At 35.8% G+C, this 6,988-nt stretch overlaps 1 pseudogene; it reads left to right on the forward strand.

The window, feature by feature from the left end:
* Positions 1–3,312: 3,312 nt before the first annotated feature.
* LOC118996654 (uncharacterized) lies at positions 3,313–3,470 on the forward strand (annotated as a pseudogene).
* Positions 3,471–6,988: the final 3,518 nt, after the last annotated feature.

The following is a 6,988-nucleotide window of genomic DNA, read 5'->3' on the forward strand; positions in this document are numbered from 1 at the left end:
TCCCCCATCTTTCAGGTGGCCAGCATCTGCAAATAAAACACTTTCCTTTACATCAGCACCTGATGGCTTTCATAGAAGGGAGAGTTGGCTTTCATAGAAGCCAACTTGAGTGTTGGCTTTCGTAGAAGTAGGCAGCCGCACCTGCATTCAATTATACAATTAGTGGCTATCATGTAAATCAGTGCAGATATCAAGCATTTTATCATTGTAAACAACTTTATCTGACAGTATTGACTTAAAACAATGGTTCTTGGTATTTAGTACACATTAAAATCAATCATGTGCTTTTAAAAATTTTGGAGCTCTGGCTGACAATAGACCAATTAAGTCAGAATTTCAACTTGGGACCCATGCATTTGTAAATTTTTGAGGCTTCCCAAGTGATTTGAATATGTAGCCAAACTTGATAAACACTGCTCTAAACCAAAGAACAGCAAACTTTCTCTCTAAAAAAACAAATAATGAATATTTTAGGCCTTGTGGGCCATATCTGCTTTTTTGTTGTTGTTGTTGTTGCACATTCTCCTCTGTTTATGGTACAACCCTTTAAAAATAAAATACCCTTATGTCACAGGCCACCATATCTTCTGTATACTGTCAGCTCCCTGAAAACTATAACCACATCCATTTTTTACTACTACATTCCTGGAATCTAGCACGATATCTGTCACAAAATAAATGCTCATTAACTGTCTGTTGACAGAGTGGCTGAACACTTTTAAGAAATCTTCCCTGACTCCCCTCACCACCCCAAGTAGAATTACCTCATCCATATTCTAATAGCACCCTATACACTGCCTCTTTCATAATACTTATGCAAAGTATACTGTAGGTAATTATTCAATTTCTTTCTTAGGGATAGTGTTTTAATCATCCTTGCATAATAGGGACCAAACAGAGCACCTCACACGTAAATGCTAGGTTGAGTTTTTAGGTAAAGTAAAAAGTATTTTGGAAAGGGTAAAAGTTCTAAATAAATATGAATAATGATACTGAGGCAGCCAGCAACCAAGGGAGTTGTGAAGGTACCATTGTTTTGAGTACTTGTTTATATTTCACCTGCTGTTAAAAATTGTGCTGTTACCTTTTGTTAAGCGATGGTTTCTTAGGTATGACACCAAAAATAGCTTAATTAGACTAAATCAACATGAAAAATTTTGTACTATTGAATTGGCCAAAAAGTTCATTTGTTTTATTCCCATAAGATGGCTCTAGTAGTGCTTAGTTGTCTTTAACGTCATTTGGAACAATTTTGTTAGATTGTACTGTGACAGCTGTTACATCAGTTTGCATTAAAAAACTCATCAATATTGGCGAATTTTTGTGTAGCCATTTTAATATGGATGATGAAAGAAAATATGCAACATTGTTGGCATATTATGCTTTATTATTTCAAGAAAGGTACAAATGCGACTGAAAAGCAAGAATGATTTGGGCAGTGTATGGAGAATGTAGTGTGACTGATCAAATGTGTCAAAAGTGGTTTGAGAAGTTTCATGCTAGAGATTTCGCACTGGATGATGCTCCACAGTCGGCTAGACCAGCTGAAGTTGATAGAGATCAAATTGAGACATTAATTGAGAACAATTAATGTTATACCATGCAGGAAGTAGATAACATACTCAAAATATCCAAAATCATTATTATTAGTGAAAATGAAAAATGTGTCTTATTTTATGGACAAAATTAAATGGACTTTTTGGCCAATCCAATACAAAGGATATGATCAAGAATGTAAAAAGACAATCCACAGAATTGGAGAAAGCAATTTTAAATCACATGTATTATAAGGGACTTACATCTAGAATGTATAAATAACTCTTAAAACTCAATAATAAGAGAAAAACAAATAAAAATGGGCAATGTGTCTGAGTAAACATTTTTCTAAAGAAGACATACAAATAACTGATAACCATAAGTAAAGATGCTCACCATCATTAGTAATCAGGTAATACAATTTAAAACCAAAATGAGAATGTAAATTTTTGTAGCCATTGTGGAAAACAGAATGGAGATTCCTAAAAAAATTTAAAATAGAACTGCCATATTACTTAGCAATTCCACTTCTGGGTATATATCCAAAAAAAAAAACCCCAAAAGCACTACATTGGAAATATATACTCATCCCCACGTTTGTTGCAGCATTATTTGCAATAGCCAGATATGGAAACAACTTAAATGCTCATTGACACGTGAATTGATAAAGAAAATGGAGTATTATTCAGCCATAAAAAGGAAATCCTGACATTTACAACAAGCTGAATAGACCTTGAGGACATTAGGCTAAGTGAAATAAATCAGACAGAGAAAGACAAATATCATATAATCTTACTTATATGTGGAATCTAAAAACAAACAAACCGAGCTTATAGATACAGAAAACAGATTGGTGATTGTGGGGGAGTGGAGAGGGCAAAATGGGTGAAGATGTTCAAAAGGTACAAACTTCCCATTATAAAATAAATAACTTATGGAGATATAATATATGGCATAGTGACTATAGTTAGTGACTATACTGTATTGCATATTTGAAAGTTGCTACAGAATAGATCTTAAAGTTAGCACAAGAAATTTTTTGTAACTATCTATGGTAATGGATGTTAAATAGACTTATAGTGATGATCATTTCACAATGCATACAACTATTGAATAATTATGTTGTACACCTGAAATTAATACAATGTTATATGTAAGTTACACCTCAATTAAAAGAGTTGAGAATGTGGAGAAATTACTAGTGGTGGGACTATAATATGGTACAGCCATTGTGGAATATAGTATGCCTACTCCTCAAAAAGTTAAATATAGAGTTACCACATGACCCAGTCATTCTATTCCTTAGTATATATCCAAGAGAACCAAAGTCATATGTCAACACAAAAAATTGTACAAAAATGTTCACAGCAGCCTTATTCATAATAGCCCCAAATTGGAAACAACCCAAATGTCCATAAAATAATGAATAGGCAAACCGAAGATGGTATACCCATACAATGGAATATTATATTGCCATGAAAACACTGAATGCCAATTCATTCGGTCATAGATGATTTGAAAACATTATACTAAGTGAAAGAAGCCAGGCACAAAAGACCATATACATGATTCCATTTATATGAAATGTCCTGAATGGGAAAAATCCATAAGACATAAAGTTGATTAGTCATTGCTTAGGGCTGGGAATGGAACTTTGGAGAGAAATTAGAAGTGACTGCTAATACGTATGAGGTTTCTTTTAGGGAGGTAATAAAAAGATTCTGGAATTAATGATGATAGTCTCACAGTCCTGTGACTATACTTAAAAATACTTTCAGCTTTGCGCAGTGGCAGTATCGTAGCCAATGAGGTTTATCCGAGGCGCGATTATTGCTAATTGAAAAATACTTTAAAAGGTGAACTTTATGGTATACAAATTATATACATCTTAAGAAAGTTGTCTAAAATATTATGTTCCTTATTTAAGCTTATATGGCCTCTACAATTCATTTTCAATTATTGTTTTCAAAAATCACGTATACAGTTAAACTACCCAAGTAGTAATCTAAATTTTTATTTTTATTAAACAAAACACTGTAGCTAGTTCAGAGTTTTACAAAACTGTTCCCATATGAAAATAATCCCATTATGGATTAAAATTATTCCACTATTGTTACAGGTGTGAATCAATTAAGCCAGAAAAATGGCCGAGTTTATCATTCCTTCATTGTTCTTTTAGGTCAGTTTTGCATGATGCTGCACAGTGATGGTTAATATCCTTATCTCTCTTTTTTTCTACTAGGTTGTGAGTTCTCTTAGGAGATGGGCAAAGTCTCATTATTTTTGTATCCATATAGCCCAGTTCAGTTCCTGAATTATTGCAGCTATTACTTAAATATGTGTTGAATAATTGAATGACTAAATGATGCTTTATAAGCTCTATCTCAAATAATTAGTGAAGAATTTATCAGTTTTCTTTTTTTCCCAGGAATAGCCATACTGATACTTCCTGATTTATAATAACTCTGCCAGTCATCCTAAACTCATAGTAATGTAAAGGTAGGCAATTTTGCAAAAAATAGTTTATCAGAATATATGGGAGATTGACTAAATATGTTAAAATTATAAACAGAAAATATTAGTCCTCTTGAATATCTGAAAGTAGAAGTTCTCTTTCTTTCTTCCTTTTCAAAATTGGTACCTCATCTAGCATAGTGTTAAGCTTTTAAAGTTACTAAATGGGAAGATTTCTCATTGGACAATGCTCCGTGATCAGGTAGATCAGTTGAAGTGGATAACAATCAACTTGAGACACGAATTGATAACAACCAACATTATACCAAATGGGAGATAGCTGACATATTCGAAATACCCAAATCAATAAATTTATTGGTGAAAATTAAAAATGTGGAGGAGAATATGGCAGAAGAGTGAATGGAACTCACACTAACCTCTCAGGGCCAATCTGGAATTACAACTCAATTGTGGAGAAACCACCTAGAACAAACAACTGAGAAACAACCAGAGGGAAGATGTATAACTTCGGAGAGACAGAAGAACCAGCTTCTGTGCAACCTGTCTGGTGAGGAGTGCAGTAGAAACTCAAGAGGACTAGCTGGGTACCCACAGGCAGCAGCGCTGGAAGGATAATTAAGTGGCTGGTTGGATCCCCCTAAAAAGAATGGGATCTAAACTCTAACCTAGGATTTTCATTGTAGAATACCAGAGCCCAAAATATACAGATAACAACCAGCAGTAAAAAGCTTCAGGGTTGTAGAGACAGATGGCTAGAGAGCCCAGAAACCTTTAAAGGGCCAACACACAAATTTTTATTTGCAGCCACTTTTCCTGGGCTGTGGTGAGAGCAGAGTGGACTGGTGATGCCTGAGAAGAGACTAAGGACTGAGGCTTTGGGAGAGAAGTGAGAGAGTTGATGCTGGGGCCCCAGTGCTTAGTCATCCACCAGATGGCAGCAGCCTTCATGCTCAGGCAGAGCACTCCCTTCTGAGCAACAGCAGCCTGAGGGGAAACAAGAGCCTTGACCCCAGGAGGGTCTCTTCCCTGGCCCTGTGGTGCTTCAGCCTGACTACTGAGTGCAGAGTGTCTAGATTAATGACCGAAGGAGATAGTCACAGACAGTAGATCCCTGGCAAAAGAGGGGCAGAGTGGACTAGAGAGACTGGGGACAGATGCCATGGGGAGAGAACTGAGAGAGCAGCCACCGGGATCCCAGTGCCAACACCCATACTGTAGCCACAAACTGTTTCAGACAGACCACTCCCCTCTGAGCAGCAGCAGTCTGAGGGGAAAAAATAGCCTCTACCCTAGGAGGGATTCTGCCCTGCCCTATGTTACTTAAACCTTGCTGATGAGTTTCGAGTGACCAGATTAACAACTGAAGGAGACAGTCAGGGACAGCAGATCCATGGAATTATGGAATAGGCTTCCTAAGGTCAGACTGGGTCAACATCTGACATGACCAGAGGCAGATTCAGGAGGAAAAAAAACAGTGGTAAACATAAGAGGCTACCGAAACGAAAGCCAAGTGGTCTCCATGATTTGCAATATTTACTTTCCTGCATAGCTTTTAAACATTCATTTTTTATCCAGCAACTTTGTATGTATTAAGTCACTAGATTTTATACTATAGTGTATTTCAATTCACATATTTTCCCCTTTCTCCTCTTAGCCCATTTTACCATCCTCTTTCCTTGCTTTATTTTCATTTGAAATTTTGTTTTCTCTCTTGATACAACTTGTTTCTTACTATTTCTCCTCACTCCAGACACACAAAACCAATTTTATTGTCAAGGGTCATCTCAAATCCTTTTTCCCTGCTCTTAAAGTACCCATGTTGTCTACCCACATTTAACACACTTTGCTAGTTGGTTGTGGGTAGGGTAGTTGTTGTTGCATTGATTTTTCAATTTTATCTCTAGAACTTCACTAATTCTGTATTTCAAATATCAAATTTTATAGTTTCCTTCTCCTACTCTTTTTTTATCTGAATTTTTAATTTTGCCATCTTAGCCTGTTTTTGTCTTTCTTCTATTTTTCTTTCATCTTGCCTTTTAATTTTCCTTTTTTTCTTTTTTCTTAAATTCAAAATTTTAATTTTTCCCTCACTTAGCCTGGTTTTTGTTCCTCACTCTTAGTATTCCCTCTCCCTCTATCATTTCAAAATCACTTCCCATTCCTCTAAACATCTTAGTCTTTTCTTTGTTTCTTTTCCCCTCTCATTCCCATACCACCTATATTCATTTTAGCTTATTTGTTGTTGATAGTACTGCAGAGGAACTTTCCCTCCAAATTGGCTCCTATATTTTCATTAATTGTTTACTATTTTCTTCCTTTTTTCTCTCTCACTTTATTTTATTTTATTTTATTTTATTTTAATATTGTTTAAACCTAATACTATATGCTTTCCTTCTCATACCCCATTCCATATTCTTCATTCTCTTTTATATTCATGATATAAATTTTACTTTCTTTCCATTGCTCCAACTCCCAACTCTAATTAGTGCTCCTCCTTCTACCATCTCAAAATCATTTTTCTTTCAGTAAGTCATATCATATCCCCTATCCTTTCTTATAATAGTCTTAATCTCTTTACACCCTTATCAATACTGGTTCATTTATTGTTAATAGTGGGATTGTGGGAAGTAGATATTTTTAAGGATGTGGGTTTATACTCTGGGCTTTGCAGGGTTTTTTTTTCTGGCAGCACCTGCACAACAGCACACAAGATATAGTGGGTGAAGTGACCCTCAGTCAACCAGCAGCAGAGAAGGACCCACCAAGAAAGGCCCAACAACAATCAAATCCCAATTACATCCAGAGAACAGCACAAAAGGCATAAAGGGCATCCCAAGAGCATCAAGTTCAGGTGATCAAGGAGACTGCACCACTGAATCTCACAAATCTCCTACCATAGAAGTTCACACCACAAAGTCAGGCAGTCAAGACAGATAAATTTAAGATGCAGAAGCAAACAAGAAGAGTCTGACAAATA

Source organism: Sturnira hondurensis, unplaced genomic scaffold (genome assembly GCF_014824575.4).
Source record: "Sturnira hondurensis isolate 20B ecotype Veracruz unplaced genomic scaffold, ASM1482457v3 Scaffold0011391, whole genome shotgun sequence".
Classification (NCBI taxonomy): domain Eukaryota; kingdom Metazoa; phylum Chordata; class Mammalia; order Chiroptera; family Phyllostomidae; genus Sturnira; species Sturnira hondurensis.